The sequence below is a fragment of the Mauremys reevesii genome, linkage group 4, assembly GCF_016161935.1.
Source record: "Mauremys reevesii isolate NIE-2019 linkage group 4, ASM1616193v1, whole genome shotgun sequence".
NCBI classification, from domain to species: domain Eukaryota; kingdom Metazoa; phylum Chordata; order Testudines; family Geoemydidae; genus Mauremys; species Mauremys reevesii.
This window is the reverse complement of record NC_052626.1, coordinates 99,860,204-99,882,861: the sequence shown is the minus strand read 5'-3', so window position 1 is coordinate 99,882,861 and position 22,658 is coordinate 99,860,204. Positions and strand designations below refer to the sequence as shown.

Below are 22,658 nucleotides of genomic sequence, written 5' to 3'. Positions count from 1 at the left end.
GTTGGATGGTTTTATCTTATAATAAATCATATTATTGCACCTGACTTCCATTCCCACTTCCAGTTGCGAGGCTGTATTTGGCACTCCTGCCCCATTGCGCTGACCTAGTGCTGCAGGGCCATGAGCAGTGCTGCAGTGAAATGTTTACTACACGTCAAGCATTTGTGGAGACTTCCCAGCAAGTCTTGCTTGGTGCTTGATGTTCTTCAACTGCCCGGTGAGGAGGTGAAGAGTGACTTGAAAAATGGGCTGATTCAGTCACTGAACTGATGGAAAATATCACTCTGCTTCCAGGACGTGATCTATCAGAACTTCTGAGTCCATGTGGTATGTTAACTTCTTTCCTGGCTCAATGCTCCCAGAAAGTGGCATGAGGCAATTGGTCTTCTTCCCATAGGGAACTAACTTATGGAGTTCCACAGGGATGCATCCCACACTCCCCCCATTCCAGATGTCTATACCACAGTTGTGCTCAGTGGAGCTGTCTGAGCTGGATCCCCCTCAATTTAAAGGACAGAGGGTTGGTGGTAGAGCATTCTCAGTGAGGGGTCCTTAGCTCTGAAACAGACATGCTCCCCTGGTCTGAAATAGCCTGACTCTAGTGGCCTTCAGGGAAAGCTGCAAGGCTCATATGTTTATATAGAGACTTTTGAGGGAAATCATATTTGTCCAGTGGAGAGGTATATGGTTTTCTGGGGGAGAAAATTTAAAATGTATAGCATGGGCATCTAGTACCTGGGAGGATAGGCACTCCTTTTGCACATCAAAAGAAAGAATGACTAATAAATGCAATCATTTGTAGTCACGTAAGGGCTTGACCCAAAGCCCACTGAAGTCACTGGGAGGCTTAGCACTGCAGACACCATGTTTCTCGGAGAGGCATACATACGCATCATCCTTGATTAAACTTATGACCTCCTATCTCAACTGCTTTAGCTGATGAGCTAAAGGAGCATCTCCATTCTACCTCAGCTAGTAGAAAGAAAGTATAAGCTTTTGAGCAAATCTGATTTCATTCAGTAGAGGGCAATGGTACATATGCATATAAATTGGACTATTACACTGCACAGTCAATCCAAGATGTACGTATACATCTGCTACTAACAGTATTTAGGGATGTGAATTTGGCTATTTATCATAGGATCTTAGGTTAGTTAAGCAACAAATTACTTAATTCCATATGCATTAGTCTATGGCAAGGTATGCTAATCACAGCTCCACTTAGCCAAAATACATCACAGCACTTGTGAATGGACAAAATGTACCTTATCACGTCCATCATGAATGGTCAAAATACAGGAGTAGGGGGTTGAGGGAGGAAATTCCATGAGTAATTTTGCTGAAATTTTTCCCCGGTTTTGACCTTTTTGAATTTTTGCAACTAGCTTTTATACTGGCGCCAAACAATGTTCTGCAAACAAAAAAGACGAAACAAATATTAATACTTATATTAATTAATATTGGTATCGTCACTGAGGGGTTTGAACCAAAAGCCTTAAGAGAAATTTGATAAAGAAGGTTCAATCTTCCAAAACATTTTCAATAAATGTTGCTATTATTCACTGAACAATATATTCAAAACATCATATTCAGCCAGCTAAAGAATTAGTCAAATGCTGCAAGAAAAAAATGGACAAGTAAATTAGTAAATGAAAAACAGCCAAATTTGCTGAACTCTGTATTCCACAATTATGGTCTAGTTCTCCTCCCATTGTTATTGATGCAAATTAAACATATATCCATTGAAGTCAGTGCAGTTCCACCAATGTAAAACCAGAGTAAATGAGATCAGAATCAGGCCCATCATATCTGATCAGCTCTAGCATTTAGGCAGATGAAGCATCTTTTCACCTCAAAAGCAATAAATGTGAAAAGATGTTAAGGAACTAGGAACGCACCACTTGGGTGGTGAAATTTATTTATTTCACTATTTATGAGAGCAATAACATTGCACAAGTAAGAGCAAGAGATAAGATTGTAAGGGTGTGAAGTCACATATTCTGATCTCATTTCTCAATCTCTCTCCCCACCATCCCCTCCATCTAGTTTGATAGACCAATCCGGAGATGGTCTGCTAGTGATGATCACCCCACGATTGGTCTCCAGATGAAATCAGCCTTATAGTTCTAGTACATGTGACACAATTACTCCACAGAGACTCACTTTGTCCTCCCACAATGGCAAAGTTAAAGCCAAGCAAAACAGGAACCACTTGCCCAAAGAAAGGATAACTTCTGCTATAGGAAAACTGGACTCAGACGTGGACAGTGGAGTATTTTGCTGTAATTATACAGTGTTCCAACAATGCTGCTTCATTTATAAAAGCCCTAACTGGAATTACGAGATAGTTCATTGAAGCCATTGTCTCTTTAAACCTATAGTAGTGCAATGTTACATTGATTAATTGCACACAGCAGGACTTTTGACTTCTAAGATCCTTCCCCAACATTTCTTTATAACTTTGCCATCAGTTCCATAATACACTTGTAATTTGGGTCATCAAAGGTGGTAGTTAAAAGCTCCTTTCATCTGCACTGTTCTGTTAAAATTAAATTGTGTGGTTCCCAAACCTAAAAGTAATACTTATTTTTCAATGGAGCATTGTAAACTTTACAAATATTGGAAGGTCACTTATGTTTTCAAGGCCATTTAGCAAGGTCAGGTTGTAATGAGCTGCAACTACTTTATTTGCGATTTGTGGCTCTGAGGGATTAATTGTCCCTACTCTGTCTCATCCACAATCTAAGGCCGAATTGTCAAAATGATCCATGGCTTTCGTCCCCAGGCCCATGGTTTCATTATTAAGGTGCATTCTAATCGATAGTAGCATTTTTAACATTTTACCCCTTACGTTTTATCAATCCTTATTATCTAATGACCAATACTGAACTGGCACAAGGTTTTTCAGAAACACACTGACAGATTACAACAGGCAGTCACATGCATTTGTAATTGGACTTCATTACCATTATAAGTGCTCAGTGGGAATAGACTAGAAAGGCAGAAAAAATGCACCCAGTTCACTATATTTGTTGCATTTCTCAGAAACGCTGCATGAGTCATATTAGTAAATCTTAATTTTAAAAAAAAAACTGAGCAACCTGGGATTACTTTCAGACTGAAATGCTTGATTCACTCTACTCCAGAGGCATGAATGATATCTGTGGCTTTGAGAACTAATAAGGCATCTAGAAATTATAGCACTCAGTTTAGGCAAAGAAAATACCATAAGAAACTTAGCACTTGCCTTAATTCTTTTGTTGTTTTGAATTTGGTGGTTTTTAATTACTTTGATTCTTTGTAATAACATTCAGATTTACCAAAGAGATATAAAAACAGATCAATATTTTTTGGCTATCGGCTGGAGACTGGAGCTATGACAATTTACACCAGACAATTTACACTGCCTCCTGCCCAACATCTCAAGTTGTTTAGAAGAGAGTGAATGGGCCAGATTCTCAGAGGTGTAAATTGGCATAATTCGACTGAAGTCAAAGAAGTTACACTGATTCAGCATGTGCTGAATATCTGGCCCCGTAATTGTCATAAAAAGATTATTGCAGAAGACTGAAATTTTCCAGCCTGTAGAATAGGTGGAATAATTAAATTCCATAGCATCCATCGCTCCTCAGGGGTTTATGAAATGCCTAACCTCTCTAATGAATAACAGTGTTACTCCATCAGTGTCCCACTTTCCTGACCTCACTCAGGCTCCCGGAAACTTGGTCACTGCACTCTTCTCAACCTTGCCTTGCCTTGCCAAAGCTACCAAGGCTCTCTGGACAGTATGTTAAGTTGTGTAACCCACATTTATATGAATGCAGTCAATAAAACACATGACGTGACATTAAACACTAACATAAACATTCAAAAGTTTAGAATCCCAGATAAAGCTCACATCTACCCAAACCTTATCCGAATGAATAAGAATTGGGCCTGAGCTGCATTTCCGGAAATGGATCTGACTACCAATATAGTGGGTAAAAATGCTGACCCCTTTGAAGTCAATGGATTTTACAAATGACGTGTTCAGAATTGGGATTTTGGTTAGATTTTAGCAGCAGCCACATTGGACTAGTTCATCATAGTTTCACCTCTGGCTGCCATTTTGTCCTCCAGAATCTCACCTTTCATTTAAAAACAAAAAAAGGATCCTAAATTCAAATTTGTGACATTTTGAGCTTTAACATATTTTGTTGCAAACTTTCCTGATTTGGCTGAGAAAAAGCCACAGACAAACTGCAGTCTCCCCTCCCCAACTTTTCCCACAGCAAATTAAAATACATTTTATTTTCAATGTAAAACTTTCAGAGCTGCTCTAGAAACAACTTCTTCTGGGACTCAAGTCAAATTTGAAGCGTCCACTCAAATTCCTGTACTCCTTTATGAGAATATTCAGATTTGTTTTTATTCAGTGATGTGAAGCCAATTCAAATGAGAGAGGAGCACAGACCAAAATGCTGGGGATAAACACTTCCGAGTGGGGACGAACACTTCCAGATCTGCAGCTGAGCACTGTGACTCGGCCCTAGCTCTACTCCAGGTATGTTTGCACTATCTATCTGTTTTAGAACTTTGTACTGTCTCCCATCACCGTAGTAATTTGACTCCTTTCCACATGTTGGTACTGTGAACACTTGTGCACATGCTTAACTTTATGTCATGAGTATTACCTCATTGTTAGCCTGTTCCCCCAATCTGTTCATTATATCCACCAACTACCCCTTGCCTTATATTTATATTGTAAGCTCTTTGAGGCAAGGGCGGTCTCTTATGTTTGCATAGTGCCTACCGTAATGGAACTGGGGCCTGCTGTATTAGAAACAAATAATAAATAATACACACAATATCCTAAATCCATCAGCGGGACTCCGCGTGTGCAGAAAATTAAGTGTTTGCAGGGTCCAAGTCTACATGCAATGACAGATAATGCCAATCGCCATAGCCGAGCTTTATTCTGTCCGTGCTTTCCTAAGTAGCACCTGCATTTGCCTGTGAAAGAATAAGTGAAAATCTTGCAGGCTCGAGTTTTAGAAACACCATTAAAGTCATTAATTGGCAATAGAGCATAAAAATGCCAAAACAATGGTTTGAACTTTATTCACAGGATAAAGATCTGTATCATGACCAGAACAGATCTACTGTACTTTTCTTGCTAAGTTGGTGCAAGAATTGTAACCACAACAGCTGAGACAGAAGCATAGGCAAATAAAGAAGAATTAAGATTTCTTTCTATAAATTACTACAAATAGTAAAGATTTTCAATAGCTCAAACCAGCACTGGATAAGATTTGTCAGGTAAAGTGTAGTTATGTGATCATAATATGCCAAAAATACATTTTTAAAGGATTACTTGATAATTATCTAGGATTTCCTAATAAGTGACTAGGAAATTTACTTCAATTCTGTGCATCTATTGCTTGCCAATTTTGTTCCTATGGTGCTGGCACTCATATCACATCCTAGACACTGAGTTCTTCGTTTAATGTTACAGTAGAATGCAATGAATAATTTTGCAATATCTGTGGCAGTGTTGTTCTTTATATAGAAAGCAGGCAATGATGTTGAAAGAAAGTGTTGCAACACATCAGCACAGTCAAATTTCTCCTTTGCAATATGTTTTTTTAACAGGTCGCCTGTGAATATATTTGATTCATTTCAATGAAATAAAAATATGGTGGGAGGGTGAGGAGAGAGAAGAGAGAATTGAAATATGTGATAAACCAACCAAACACTGTAAGGGAGATCTGAATGCATCTGGTAAGTTAATCATTTTAGAATCTTATTGGATTCTGTCATTCCTTTTGGGGGCACAAGTGCTACACTGTATACACAAGATGACATCCCTTTGTACGGTCAGGCAAAAGGAATGTTGAGGAGCATTGTGGTTTATCTAACCTAACTAAAGGCACTGATGTATCTCCTATAGGGAGACACTTTGCTATGTAAAATATTGAAGGAAATAGATGGGACAAATATAATTATGAACTGAGATCTTCATTTTTTCCCATTATAAATTTCCTCCTATAATGAGACTGATCCTCCTGGACTCTTACAGAGAATTATGAGAATCAGCAAAAAGAGGAATGATTCCAGTAGGGGCAACATATACACAAATCCAGGACATTTTACTTCTACTTGTAGTTTATATGCCTTTTCACATTACTCCTTGCCAACTATTTCTACCAAAAATAAATTATTGCAACCTATTTCACCTTACATTTTGACTGTAATCCAGTCAGTGTCTATTACTAATGAAATATAGAACGATATTTGAATTCAACAAGAACAGAGAGATAATTAGTTCAGTACACCTGCCATACATATCCAAAATGTTCAGGGTAACCTTGTCAGGTCCAAGTTCCCAACTTCTCAAAACAGAATGCTCGGATTTCTTTTTCATACAAAACATTGTTCTACACTGCTGTGTAATGCTCACCTACTTTATTCATAAATCTGTGTAGGTTAATTCACTGTAAGAATGAATGTCCTTATTTCACCAAGCTTCCATTATATCAATAGCCTCATTTATTGTCAGACACTCTAGCTCACCTAGCTTGGTATTTAGACTTCTAGCATTTCTACATCAGCATTTGTACATTTTGTCAATATTCAGTTGCTTGCCTTCATGTGCTCTCTCAATCCTTATGTTCAAGGCACTCAATGGCCCGGGCCTGGTATATCTAAAACTTTCTCTAAAGCTCCAGGACAAAGATCATGATCGACATCTTTGCTCCTCTAGCACAGTGGAACTCCCTACAAGAAGAGTAAAGCTTATTTGTGCAGAATACAGAACTTTATTCAGGGTAGTCCGAGAGCTCCCCCAGGAATGAAGGACTATCACAAACCTCACCACTTTCTGCCTCAAGTGCGCCTGTCCCCCGACAATGCGAGCAGGAAGGAGTTAAGCCCTATGGACACATTGTGAACAGGGTGCAGGGAACCTGACAGCAGGGGCTTCAGCAAACCTGGGCACAGATGTGGCTCAACAGGGGAGGCTGCCTAGGGGACAGAGCAGCCCCGTGCTCCCTGGGGGCAGAACCCAGGGCGGGAGGGTGGGTGGTAAAGAGGGTGCTAAAACCCTGCAGGTTTAGGGCATGAACAGGTTGGAAATCACTTCCCTCCTCCCCCCAAAACACCACTCTAGAACTTAGCTGAGGGGCAGAGAGGCTTCCCCGTGCCAGAACTGTTCAGGGCTTTGGCACATGCAGGACTCGGCTTCTCCTGGCCAGTGCCTTTGGGATTTCCCGGGGTACCAGCCCAGCCAGAGGCAGTGGGGGAAGGAAGAGCCTGCCAGACAGGCTGTTGGTGAGCTGAGAGCTCCAACCAGTGGCTGGTTCTCCGGGATCAGTACTCATGTGGGGAGGGGGGAGAGAGACAAAAATGCAGGACAATTTGCCTGTTTTAAAGAAAAAGTCGGAACACCTGCAAGAGGGCTTAAATACGGGACATCTTGTCACCCTAAGAATATGGGAGTGATGCGGAACCTGGGAGAATAATGCTGCTCTCATTTAACACAGGTTTAAATCAGAAGTAGCTAAGACCTGGACTACACTAATTTTTTTTGCCAGCATAGCTATATTGGCTGGGGGGGTGGAGGCTCACACCCTGTAGCCAATATGGCTCTGCCAGTAAAACTCTCATGGTAGACACAGCTATGCCCACAGAAGAGTGCTTCTTTTGGCATAGCTAACATTGGGCGGGGAGGTGGAGAAGCTATGCTGGGAAAAGAACTCCATCTGATGGCATACACTGCATCTACACTGGGGGATCTACTGGCATAGCTATACCAGCCAAGGCTTTGTAGCATAGACAGGACCTAAGGCTCTGTCAGCCCCATTGCAAGTAATGGCCCTGTTCAGCATTCTTACCAAGACAAAATTCCCTTGCTGCATCCTGGTGGTTCATTCATCCTTCTTCTGATGGCTGGGTTAGTAGATGAAAACTCTGTGGTGCATGGGACTCCATGCATATGCTACAAGTTATGTCACTTTGGGGAAAGGTAAATGCTGACAATGGCACACCAGTGACACACAGAAGGATGGATTCTGTTACACCAGTTTAAACTAAACAGAGATTTGTTGAAAGTAAATTTGTCAGAGAGTGGATCAGCAGTACTGACAAATTTTATGTCTGAAGCTCAGTTCAAAAGATGTCATCTGTCCTCTTCTGAGCATATAAACCTATTTCTCCATGCCTACATGTAAATTTCAAAGACCTACCTGCTTACCTATCTCTCTTCTAGAAAGCAATAATGATCAACCTTTAAATTAAAAGAAACCAAAAACCCTATTCACCGATTATTGTCCAACTTTCCTACAGAAGGAACCAATTTGTGTTTTGGTAAGTTAGTAAAAGTCTGGGCTCTCCCTGCCTGCAGTGTGTTCACAGTTCTGGGACAGACAATGTCCTATTTTTAAAGTTTGTCAAAATACGAAAAACAAACAAACATAGAGGGAGAGGGAGGCATAATGAACACGTAACTGCTTTAGCCATTCTGTGAATGTCAGAAAATCTGGATCCATCCTGTAACCATAATCATCATCTCAGGTATAAAGCCACTGAACCTGCATGATCTCAGGCACAAAGTTCTAATTATGGTATGCTTGACGGGCTCTTAGAACAACAGAAAATGGTACAAGAAGCAGTAGATACCACAGGGGATGATTTTTTTTCCCCCTCTATCCCACCTAGGGAGTTTTCAGCAGTGGTGAGTAGCCGTCTTTCTTCTTTAATGCTTAAGTTGTTTTGCATTAGGATTCGTTTGGCATGAAAAGAATCCTGTGACCTAACAGACTGGAAATATTGTATCACAGGACAGTTGAATGGTTACTAGTTCCTTTTTAGGGGAAACTCTTTCTTGTCATCCTGAGCATCCTTCTTTGCAAAAAGATTCAACGCAGTAATCCTCCTCCAAGACCTTATTTAATATCACATCCTGATAAGATTGATTCCACTGATACAACTATAACAGTAACACTGAATAGAACATACGGTATATTTCTATAGCATTTTCATCTCAGAGGATCCCACTGTGCTTTATGAAATCTGGGGGAGATTTTCAAAGGCACAAATGAAGTTAGGTGCTCAATTCCCATCAACCTTCCATGGAGGTTGTATGTTTAACTGGCTTTTGAAAATCTCTCTCTTCATACATTCATTTCCTCTTAAATAAAACTGTTTCTGAGGTAACAGGGTAGCAATCATCTGGGCTACAACATAACAAATTAGGGGGGAAGAAAATTTTTGGCCAAGGACAAGAATGTGTCCTCTTACAAAAAGTTGCATGGGGTCTTTCAGGTACACCCAGAACAGAGAAGATCTCTGTTTTTTAAGGCCTCACCTGAGAAACTCACACACAGAAAATTGCATGGTGCTTTCTACTTTAAAAAAAAAAAAAGAAGGTTGAATAATGCTGTCACTGTGGGATCATATTGCTAATAAAGGGCCAGACTCTGGGGCCTTCTTAGCAATCTTATCAATTTACCCCACCCACAATGAATTACTCATAGACTGACGTGCTAATCATTTATGAGTAAGAATGACAGAATTTGGCCCATAATGATCAGTTATTTTCATCTGTTGGCTGCTAAGAAATCACTGCTCTTTTTTTCCAAACCAAAAGCATTATATATTTCAGTTCCTTGGGGTTCAAGGTCTCAAACTCCAACCCAACAATTTATTTTTTGCCAATTTGTGAAATCCTGTTGCTCATCAAGATGATGGTTTTATTTCTTCAGTTTTAATTTAAAAACCAATAAGATGCACCATTATAAAAAAAATTAAAAGCCAAAGAGTTTAATTCTATTTTCTGCAGCAATAAAGCTTTGATTTCTTTCATTTTATAACTTCTTTTCTAAAGTCATATGTGAACCATTTTTCAGCATATATAGTTTGGTTATTACAAATCCAAATGAAACAGGCATCTTTCATCTGTGATTGTGGGGTTGTTTTTTTCCCCAGACAGTCTGAAATAGAATTTCAATTTTCAGCTTTAAGCCTTTACAAATTCTATAGCGACACACAACTAAAACATGGGGTTATATATCAAAAGAGAGCCGATTGTTCAAAGTATCTCCCTTTTGTAATATAAGGTTTCTTAGCTATTCACCTTTCCCCTGGGAGAAGCTGTTCTACATTGAGAGGGCTCCATTCAATTATTATTTTTGGACAGATCCATTAGGACCATGTGCAGCACTACCACTGTACTTACTGATATGCACTATACCTTAAGGCTAAATGAACCCCCAGATGGAGTCTAATCCATGATCCATCAGCATTTAGCTTTAATGACAGCCCTATACGTTTCTTCTTTAATGACAAGCTCTCACTGTATGTGTTTTTCCATTGGCATATTCTCATCTCTGTCACCAGATCCAAACTAGCAACTTTATTTCTGTAACGCACAAACACAAAATGCTCTTTTTCAGTGTTCTGTTACTGTGGTGTTTATTTTAAATAATCCTTAAATATTCCCATGTTATTTTAAATGGGTGTATTTAACAGGATTTTCTATCAGGAGAGCTGTTCTATGTGAGCTGATTTACAATGATAAAGAATAAATATATCATAAATTTGTTACACCAAGAAAAGAATTCCTGGCTCGTGATTGGTTTTAGCCAATCGTGGGATGAATCAGAAAGTTTTGTTCAATCCCATCTATTTATTGCATAATTGGGCTGAGCTACAATTTCACTTATATAGTATCTATTAGCTCCAGAGCATTCTATTTACTCAGAAAAACTGCTGCAGGATCCAATGGAGTTACGCAGTGAATTACTAGTTTTCTTTCCGTAACTCTGGGGCTGATTCTTTTCTCGTACTTATGTGAGAGGAGAATCAGTTTTATTGCTTGATTTCCCTCTAGACCTGCCCCCTCTTACCCTCCCTCCCTCTCTTCTTCCTGGCCGTGTTCCCCTCACCTCCCTTCTCTGCCCTTGCCTTGCCTCCCAGCACCCTTCCCAAAATATCATTTAACAAACATGACATTTTCTGGCATCACTCTGCTTGTGTGTGTGTGTTATACCCATTCCCCCACTCTGTGTTTGTCTTGTCTATTTAGACTGTAAGGCCTTCGCGGCATGAACCAGCTATCACTCTGTTACTACAGTGCCTAGCACAGCAGGGCCCTGAGGTACCATTGTAATAAACAAAGTTGTTAATTCCTAATTACCCTTAATATATGCATTTTTATACTCTCTCACACCATTGTGGTCTAAAAAAAAATCTATCGTGTGTGTATATAGATTGATACACACACACACACACACACACTTCTTTCAGTCATTTGTAATATTTTGATACAAAAATCCAACCTTGTAAGAAAGTTGCCAATTCTGAATAGATCACATACCTGGCTATTTTGTTGTTATTCATCTACTTAGCCAACATATGATGTAATATAATGATATATAAGTTTTGCATTCAGAACTCCATTCCCATTTATCAACAAGAACTAGACCACATACACTTTTCTTACAAGATGCCCAATGTTTAACCATTGCTAATGTGGTCAAGGCAGTTGACAAAAGATGGAGAAACCACCAGTCCTGAAAGGCTGAAGAGAAAAAATGGTCAAACAGAGATACATGATGGAACTGCTATCAAACTCCCAAGAGCTTGGAGATGCCTCTCCATCTCTCTCCCCACCCCACCCCCCAAAAAATTATTGAATGCCACAGTTGTGTGTTTCCTTCACAGTTTATGTGACATAAGTGGTTTTACCACATTGCCTGTGAATTGTGAGGAACAAGGAATGGATATACTTCCCCCCACCCATATATATATATATATATATATATATATATATATATATATATATATATATATACACACACACACACACACACACCATTGTTCTAGGAATTAATCAGGCCACATTGAAATCAACTTATGTTCATAATTAAAGGCCTCAATCCTTCTTCCTATGAGGAGGAAGTGTAAATCTTTGTAGGATTAAAATGATATTTTGCAACATAAAGAGAGGCACTTCAATGTGGGTACGCTATAAATCAGCACTTAAAAAGTTATCCTCCATTTAAACCTCCCCCATTCAATTTTGAAATTTTATCGCTCTGGGATCCATTCAGATTGTCTGTCTGCACTTGTAAGTTGCTCGCCTCTATCCTAAACAGGAATTGTTATTTTTCCAGTCAAGTGCCTATTTTTAATAACCAGGCTTTTATTCATTTGCTATATGTCAATTAATTTGTTAGGCTGCTGTATTCAATTCATTCCTATTTCATCTATCAGCTTCTATTTAAGACATTGATTATAAATTTAAAATGTTACTTCATCTAGAAAGTTATAATAAAATCCATTAAAATTTAATTTTCTGAACTTTTAACACATTTTAAACATTAACTTTCCACAGAAATATTTAATTTAAATATTTAATCAGACTCTACATTTCAAACTAAAGGCTATTTTGGAAGCTCTTCACAAATTCTGGCCCCAATTCAGGAAAGCAATCCTATCCAGGACATAACTTAAGCACATGCTTAACTTTAAGCACATTCTTCAGTGTTTTCCTGAATCAGGGCCAATGGTTGCTTTCAAAGGGGGATGGTATGGAGTTTCCCTTGCAAGTGAAAATTAAATTAGATCTTATTTATGTCTCCAGTAAGTATCTTGTGTGGCCCCATATAAAACGTAATTACTAACAAATTCATTTTTTCCAAACAAAATCTTTCTTTAGATGACTGTCTACTTAGCATGCAGAACTCAGTGCCACTAGATGTTGAGGCCAAGAAGTTAGTGGGATTTAAGAACAGATTAGACTTTTATATGGATAATGAAAATGTTGATCACTATATAGAATGTTTTAAAGCACTGGAAGGGATATAAAGCATTGTGTTTCAGAGGATAACCCGGAGGGACTTTAGGCAGAAATTTCCCTATGAGCAGGTTATTCCATAGTTGTCCAGTATGGAGTTTAGAACCATAGAATCATAGAAGATCAGGGTTGGAAGGGACCTCAGGAGGTCATCTAGTCCAACCCCCTGCTCAAAGCAGGACCAACACCAACTAAATCATCCCAGCCAGGGCTTTGTCAAGCCTGACCTTAAAAACCTCTAAGGCTGGAGATTCCACCACCTCCCTAGGTAACCCATTCCAGTGCTTCGCCACCCTACTAGTGAAATAGTGTTCCCTAATATCCAACCTAGACCTCCCCCACTGGAACTTGAGACCATTCTCTTCTTGTTCGCAGATTGAGGGAAGTGATTATCCCCCTCTATTCAGCACTGGTGAGTCCACACCTGGAGTATTGTGTCCAGTTTTGGTCCCCCAGCTACAAAAAGGATGTGGATAAATTGGAGAGAGTCCAGCGGAGAGCAACAAAAATTATTAGGGGGCTGGGGCATATGACTTATGAGGAGAGGCTGGGGAACTGGGCTTATTTAGTCTGCAGAAGAGAAGAGTGAGGGGGGATTTGACAGCAGCCTTCAATAACCTGAAAGGGAGGTTCCAAAGAGGATGAGGTTCCAAAGAGCTCGGCTGTTCTCAGTGGTGGCAGATAGTTTCTTGCACTTCCTCTGAAGTTTCTGGTTCTGGTGGGTGTCAGAGTTAGGATACTGGACTAGATCGGTCACTGGCCTGCTACAGTATGGCAATTTTCTATTAAGTTCTATAAACTGAGGCCAACATCTTCAAACTTGGGTGCCTAAAGTTTGGGTGCCTACATCCATGCTTAGGCATCTGAAAATCGGTCCATTTTTAATCTAGAGATACTGAGTTTCCATTGCTCCTGATGAAAGGCATGGATTTAGATCGCTAATTTTGCATTTAGGAGCCAGCCTAATTTTAGGCATCCAAGCTTGAAATTGTTGATCTTAATCACAGGAACCTGTGGTAGACAGCCTTTCACCGGGCAAGGCACTGAGATAATAGACCAGTTAACCTATGGCTATTGGAGATGATCACAATCAGCCAGACAAGACCTATGGATGGTAGAATTCCAACCTAATAATAAATAATCATAAGTAGTATATCATGGTTTACATTAAAGTTAACAACCGAGCTCTGTGAAATCTCTCCTTTGCCCTGGCTTCTGATTTCTCTACATCTATTGAAGTATAGTTTCTGTTCTGGGAGGAAGCGGAAATAGATTACCTGAGTTCTAATGCACCATCAAAATGTTCCTCTAAAGAAAAAAATAATATAAAAGTGGCTTGGGGCTTTACTTTTCAGATAAACTAGCTATGAGTCGCCACTACCCCATTAAAATAATAGCTGATGGCCCGCACAATTTCAATTTATAAAATATTACTTTTGAATTGTGGAGTAGCAAAAAGGAATCAGATACAGTAACTTGTATCTGAAGGAAAGGAGAACGGTTTGTTTTCAAATATGGTTGAAGAAAACCTTTGCCCTCATGCTGAGACCTTCATGTCAAGTTTCAAACCAGAACAGTTTTTTTATTATTACTACTAAAATATAAAAGCCTGGAAATGGAGATTTATAATGGTCATGTCGACACTTGTAATTAGAGGTACTTAGATGTGCCAACATAATACAATTTAAATGGCTGTGAATAGTTCAGGGGATTAATAGTGGGCTATATGCAACCTTTACTCTATGTCACCAGTTTGAATCCCACCCAGCAAGATCTTTGGGGGTCAGGATCCTTGTTTTCATGCACCTGTATAGTTCCCAGTCCACTGTTGGTACCATAAATATCTTTATTACTACTCTAACCACAATATCTGGAATCTGTAAATAAGTTATATTAATATCAATTAATGGAAACTAAGAAAAAATACCCTTTGATAGTTATTGGGAGATCAACACTAAATGAGTTAGTGATCCCTGTCAGATTGCTAAAAGATAGAAAGGTTCAATTACCCCAGAACACCATTCAAATTGGCACCTACATCAGTAATATCAGTAGAGAGGTAAAGGAATGACTGGACATGGAGTGAAATCGTGAACAGATTGAAGCTGGTGGTAAAACTCCCATCGACTTCAGTGGAGCCAATTTTTCACCCATGGAAAATAAAATATGTGGGATGGCTGAACTGCCATTGCCTATGCTGTAACTTTGCTGTGTTTGTTATACAGCACTCACAAACGTGCTAAGAAAAGCAAGGTCTCTATCTCAGAGAGTTTGCAGTCTAAAATCTCAGTCATACCTAATTGACTGCCCTTGTTACGTTAATGGGACTCATCAGAGACATAAACCATATGTCAAGGTATAAGGATTTGCAGGGCCTAAATTAATAATATAGACCTTATATGCATTGACAAAGTGAGCTGTGTTAGAAAACTTGTTAATTTACACAATTGTCTTTGGCTACACTAGGTATTAAGCTGTGTTTAACGTATTATTTAAAATGTGTTAATTGCCATTAGAGAGACAAGTTGAGTGAGGTAATATCTTTCAATGGACCAACTTCTGTTGGTGAGACAAGCTTTCATGTTTACACAGACTACAGGGAGATCCACGCTGCTGCAATTGATGCAGCAGGGGTTGATTTAGTAGGTCTAGTGAAGATCCACTAAATCGACAGCAGAGCACTCTCCGGTCGACCCCAGTACTCCAGCTCCCTGAAAAGATTAAGATAAGTCACATCGTAGTGAAGACACCGGGAATAGTCAACCTAAGCTATATCAACTGCAGCTACGTTATTCACATAGCTGGAGTAACGTCACTTCGGTTGACTTACCCTGGTAGTGAAGACAAGCCCTAAGATTTCAATGTACAGTGTGTGTGATGCTACACTGACACAATATACTCACTTAAACCTGAGAACGTAAGAATGGATCTCAAGTGTACTTTTGTATGCCCAGAGATACAGGAAATAGCCAGAAATTTACCTTCCCTGATTTCTTATTAGAAAAACTGGCACTCTGGTTTAGAAACCCCTGAAACTCTGGTAATTTTGAAACAGGTTTTCTAGAGAGCTCAGAACCCTTATTTCACTGAATCCTGCAGAAGGCTGGAGTTTTCCATTGGTAATTAGTTACAGTGGCTAGTAAACTATGGAGGCACTGTGCTCTCCTTGATTGCAATTTGCGGATTACCTCTTGATAAAGTATGTTAAGTGTAACACGTTGCAGGGAATTTCTCTGGTAGTTTATCATTGTAAAAAGCTTTTCCAGGCAATAAACATCAAAGACATGGCAGCCCCAATGGGATCTGAATTAAATTTGGGGAGCATGAGAGAACTGGGACTTCAACAAATTCCCTTACAAGACCTCACAAGTAGAGATGCTTCAAGACAATAAACCACTTTCTCTTCAAAATCTGATTGACATATTTTAGCCAACACAGAAAGTTTATATGATCAGCACCAGAGGCAGGAACCATGATGTCAGATTTGATAGAGGTATGAAATTATTTAAAAGAACAAAATACTCCTCGGGTGTACATTCGTTTGTTATACATAAAAAATCAAAATGCTTTACAAAATGTTTTCCAGTGCCCAAAGAAATCTATGTTATTCAATACTTTGGACCCAATAACCATATTCACCTTAGCTATGATCAAAACAAGACCTGAGCTGGGAGAGGAGGAGGAAAGAGTATCGTACATTCTAGTTCTCCCCTTCATGCCCTCAGCCCACCAGGGAATGCCCCTTTAACTTGGAGTAGACAGGGAGAGCAAGTGTCATGAAGTTAGCTATGTCAGCTTTACAGAGATGCCTACATCTGGCATATCCCTGGCTGATGTCAAGGCAGCTCTCCATCTCTTTCAGACCTAAAGGCCAATTTATCTTTGTTTTGTCAACATAATCATGTCCTTTTACACTTCTCTCACTATTTTTCTAGGATCTGCCTCTACACGTGCCTTAACTGTGTCTTGTTTTCCTTGATTATTTAAATAACCAACGCTTTTCCAACACTGTAGTTTTATGGTTATCAAATCTCTAAATGGGCCTCTCTTTCACTAGGCTTTTTATTATCAATTAGAAAGTTTGAATCGGAACACATGTGCTGTATTATATTAGATGTGCTTCCTAAATATAGACACTATAGATTCCTCCCCTACCCCCACCCTGCCAGCTTTATTTCTAAATTAGCAAGTGTAAATTTTCACATCAAAAGTGTTCTTAATGTTCATTGTGTCCAAGTTTGGGCCCTCCTCCACTACAGACGGGATGTGGACAAATTGGAGAGAGTCCAGTGGAAGGCAATGAAAAAGATTAGAAAGCTGGGGCACAAGACTTACAAGGAGAGACTGAGGGAACTGGGCTTATTTAGTCTGCAGAAGAGAAGAGCGAGGGGGGATTTGATAGCAGCCTTCAATTACCTGAAGGGGGGTTTCAAAGAGTATGAAGCTAGGCTGTTTTCAGTGATGGCACATGACAGAACAAGGAGTAATGGTCTCAAGTTGCTATGGGGGAGGTCTAGGTTGGATATTAGGAAAAGCTATTTTACTAGGAGGTTGGTGAAGCACTGGAACGGGTTACCTCAGGAGGTGGTGGAATCTCCATCCTTAGATGTTTTTAAGGCCTGGCTTGACAAAGCCCTGGCTGAAATGCTTTAGTTAGGGTTGGTCCTGCTTTGAGCAGGGGATTGGATTAGATGACCTCCTGAGGTCTCCTCCAACCCTAATCTTCTGTGATTCTATATACTTTGTGCTTCACTGTAAATAATTTGAAGCCCCACAAAATTTCACAAAAATCCAAATTTCACATGAAATGATTTTATACAAAATGTGACACTAACTTTTGCAAAAGCTGTTCATCTATTTCACTCACCTCTACTCAATGGAATGTGGTCCAGTGAATAGGGCCCTACATTGGGTCTCAGGAGACCTGATTTCTATTCCCAGGTTTACCACTGACCTGCTAGGTGGCCTTGGGCAAGTCATTTCATTTCTCCATAATTCAGTTTCCCCTCCCATCTTTTGTCTGTCTTGTCTATTTAGATTCTAAACTCTGAGTCAGGGATTATGTTTCATTATAGTGCTTAGTACAAATAGGGCCACCATCTTTGCTGGGTCCTCTAGACATTAGAGTAGTGCTAATAATAATAAAAGTCAATGGCTTCCCAAACATGTTGATCTGTATAAGAATATCTTCTAAAAGAGATACAACATGCCATAGCAGATCAGACTATGGTCTATCAAGTCCAGGATCCTCCCTCCACAGACTGTGTGCAATGATTCTGAGGAAGGAAGAAAATGAACAAATCATAATTCACCCAGTTAATTGTGCAATGCAGCAGATGAGAGTAAAAATTCCTTCTTGTCCCCTGCAGCCTTCAGTTTATACTGGGAAGCATGAGTTCTATTACCCCTCACTTAATATGCACAACTATAAATGTTATTACAATAAATTTTCACAACTATTTAGCAAAAACAGAAAGCCCTCTTAACTCCACAAAAATTATATGAGGACACAGCCTTATAGGTTTAAGTCCATTAAAATAAATACTATGCAATGTATATTGCAGAGAAATAATAATTTAAAATGTCCTTTTAAAACAAAACAAGTTCCAAAATGCTGTATATTCTGCAGTGTTTCGCATGGTCCTGTGGAGTAGGAAGAGCAGTATTGTACAACGTTTGCAGATTTTCCTATTACTATATACATCTACAATAGGTAGTTCAATGGAAGATAATGGTGCTATCCACTTCACTCTTCCTTAATAAGCTAACCATGCAATTTCAGGAGCTCACCGAACAGCCATCAGTGACCATCAGCAGATGAAAGAAATCACCACGGTATTTTTTAAAGATGCACTGTTAACTAGCTTCAATGACTTTTCAGGCAGCCTACCTGAATTGTTTGCAGTCTTAATACACTAGTGGCTACTTATGCAAAAAAGGGGAAACTAATTAAATTTGTTTATGTATGTTATCATGTGGAGCACTCATTTCCAGACATCAAGCTATGAATCATTAAATAACTGCTAAATTGGTCTCCGGGGACAGATCATTCCTCAGAGTTGGGCAGGCCCCCATCCCACCAAAGCCAGGTGTGCTCTGCAGTGAACAGGCATTAGAACTGCTTTAAAGGCCATGATTTGGGTATGCAGCCAGGCCTCACACTGTGAGGTGAGTGGTAGGAAATCATGAAAACAGTGACAGCCTTCCCGTCAGAGTTACTCCTCTGTTTGATTAATGAGGGCATTTGAAAGACAATTAGCAAGAGCAGGTTTGGCTGCAACTGGCTTATCAATCAGGAACCCTCTATTCAAAGCACTAGTGCCTTCTTTTGTTTTTTACATTGCAAAAAAATTGTATCAGCGGTGCACAAACAACAAGGGACCTTTACATGGTATTTAAAAAGAGAAGAGCAGAATGTTGCAGACCACAACCTAAATAGGAAAAAATGTTTCCTAAACCATAAGTGATTGACTATTGGCAATCATAACACTGCCTTTTGCATCACTGGAGTTTAGGTTATGTATCATGAATTGCACTATTCAAGGCTTCATAACCAATTCTCTCTGGGCTAAAGTTCAAATTACACAAAATCACAAGAAGAAAAAAGATAGAAATATTTGTGTATAAGAAAAACACCAGTTTCATTTTGAACCCTCTTGTATCTTCAAAATAGTTTTTATTTTAAAGCTGATTTTTAAAAATGAATTTTGAGTAAAAATTCATCAGTTTGATTATTCATCATTGAGGCACTCTTAGTCCTTTCATATTGCTGGTCTAAGCAGAATATATAGAATTTTCTTTTACTAATCAGTTTCAGACCCAGCAGTGTTTCTCCTTGCTTTGATCCATTTGGGGTATAGATTTGCCTTATATGTATTGTTTGCATGGAACAGAACTAAGGAATGACTTTAAAACATTGCGTGCTATTGCTGAAGTTCTGCTTTCATTAGATAGAACTATTTTTTGAATCAAATGTCTGCCAGAACTAAGACAATTGTGATTTCACCTGTGGATGAGTCCAACAGAGTTCCTTACTAATGTACTTAAGCTAATCATCCAGTTGATCTGAATAAATCCTAAACTGAAAGAGCTGGATTGAGTCTGAAGCATAATGTGCCATGTTTTCTCTCAGTTTACAGGTAATGTTCCCTGATAATACCAGATCAGAAGTATTTCTAATGCATGACTAGGCTGGCATTAAGTGGGTATGTCTGCAATGCCAGCAGGCTAATTTTTTTTTTAAACTTGCTATAATTTGTATCAGAAGTAGGCTCACAAAATAGCTTGTGTGTGTGTGTGTGTGTGTGTGTGCACACAGAGCAAATAGCGTGTGTGTGTGTGTGTGTGTGTGTGTGTGTGTGTGTGTGTGTGTGTACACACACAGAGCAAATAAACTAAGAGGCAAATTAATCTCTGGTTTGCTTAGCTAGAGTACAAAGCCAAAGGATGCATCAACATAGCCAAAAACCTCTCACAAGCATCCCTGTCTTGGAAGTATATGACAGCCCAGTAGACATGGATAAAGAAGTACAACTGTTTATTTAAAAAAAAAAAACAAAAAAACTGGAATGCTTCCCACTCAGAACTCTCAGCTTGTCATGAGCCTAATCTACAACAGCAGTTTTGCTAAAATCTCCTACTATTCCACTAAATCCCTAGCATGGCACTATTGTAGATCTGCCACCAGCATTTTAACAACCCACTTCTGATCCAATGTCCAGTGCAGTCCAAAGAGAGTCTTTCCATTGGCTTTAGTGGGCTTTGAGGAGGGCCCTATCCCACCTAACACTGCCCTGAAGTTGTAACAGTGCTTCTGCAGTTTTGAGAGATGCTAACAAAAATTATGGGAGTTTCTAAAGGCCCTAAATGGGTGATAATACCGTAGTGACTCTGAAATGACTCTGCTTCAAAAGAGAATCAGCTGTTTCTCACTGTTCTCTGTTTCAGCTAGATTCAGCTCATGCTGGTGGGCTCTGTGAAGAGGTTGTGTTGCAGAGAAGCAACTGCAATATAGTCTAGATTGGGACTCTGTGAGAATGCAGTGGCACTAGGAGAGCTATAAACTGCAATATAGGCCCAGGCTACTAAAAGCAGGTCAGAGAAGAATGTTGGGGCCATTTTTTAGAGAGATTAACACAAATTGTGACTTTCCTTCAAACAACTAACGGTTTTTAAGATCATACTCAAGAAACTAGATATTTTGGGCTGTGACATCACGAGCATGAGGACGACAATTACCTCCTCATCTCTATTCATCACCCGCATTTAGACTACTTGCTTCCCCATTGCCTAGTTGAGACCAGAGTAGGAATGACAGTGAGTAGGCTGAAGCTCATTCATTGTAAGCCCCTTGGGGCAGAGATTTTTTGTTCTGTGTTTCTACAGTGCCTTGCACAGTGGGGTCCTAGTTCATGACCCGGGCTCCTAATACAAATAAATAATAATAATAATACAGATAAGACAAATCTGATACTTGTAGGCAGTAGGAAGCACCCAGAGAGTTTTGCAAAGACTGTGTTCTGCTTCCCAGGGATGGAGTTGGGCTGTTGTGCCTATGCTTTCTCACTAAAAGCCGCAATCTACAAACGATCCCAGATTTCCAACAGCTGCTGGATTCTTCAGTGGTGGCAAAAATGCTTTTATTCATCTCTGTTTGTCTGTGAGGTTTTAACCTTTCTTGTCTCATGTGGGTTTAGCCAGTTATCCATCCATATCCATCAGACTGGATTACTGTTTGAAAAAAGGGGTGGGGGATTGAGAAAATTTTGTTAAAATTTCCCTCCATACTTTTTTTCTTTGGTCAAAATATCAATTTTTTGCCAACTTTTTTATTATGAAAATGAACAAAAAAAAGTCAACCAGCACCACAGCTCTAGATGGTGTTTCCTCGGAAGGTCATTCGATAGCTTCAAATAGCATAGAACAGTGGAATGCAAACTTTCCCAGTCCCATCCCCACCCTTACTATTCACATAATTTGCCACACCCCCACTCCCTTACTTGTCATCTGAAGTAAGCCCTTACTTCTGCGCTGCTGCTGCCGCTGGTGGCGCTGCCTTCAGAGCTGGGCGGCCGGAGAGTGGCGGCTGCTGGCCAGGGCATTCATGTTATTTGTGGCGCAAGAGGAGTAATTTTTTAATCTTGCTCCCATCCCACCCTCAATATCCACTCTATATTTAACCCACTCCCACTATTATGGCAGTGGGTCCTGAGGGACCTGCAGGATCCCATTTCTTTGCACCCCCTCCATCCCCCAGTTTTCATGTGGCACACACACACACCCCAGTTTGCTCATCACTGGCATAGAACATTTAACGCAAGTAAACTTTAACTTAGCAATTTGCTCACTAAATAACACATCATTGTTATTAACGAGAGAAATGAAAACTTGCTGACCTAATATCCCTGGCTATGATTATTCTTGTCAATGATTTCACATTTGGAAAGTCAAAACTCTGTAGTATATAAAAACTAAATATTGCATTTGGCATAAGTTCAAATTAGCTGTCCCACACACACTTATAGCATGCAAATTAAATGTTCTGAATAAACATTAATCATTCTAATAGGCTAATTATTGTCCGTTAACTACTGCACAACTGCAACAAATTTTGGAGAAAAATATTAATAAACTGAATCATTTTACTTGAGAGAAAGAAAAAGGAGTCAGACTTTCAAATGCTAAAAACAATTGTAAATAAAATATCAGTTTGTTAATCCTCATAGAAATAAGGTATGATTACTTTATTTTTGTGAACATACTTAGGTTTATTGTTCCTTAGTGACCTACAATTAATATAAAGGCATCTTAAATGTACCACATA

At 39.4% G+C, this 22,658-nt stretch overlaps 1 long non-coding RNA gene across 6 annotated transcripts in view; it reads right to left on the bottom strand.

The window, feature by feature from the left end:
- Positions 1-20,195: 20,195 nt before the first annotated feature.
- LOC120404708 overlaps positions 20,196-22,658 on the bottom strand; it is a 92,366-nt gene continuing 89,903 nt past the window's right edge. For all 6 annotated transcript variants that reach the window (XR_005598126.1, XR_005598125.1, XR_005598127.1 and 3 more), the window contains one exon: positions 20,196-21,565. This is a non-coding gene — a long non-coding RNA (uncharacterized LOC120404708). The remainder of the gene's footprint in view (positions 21,566-22,658) is intronic.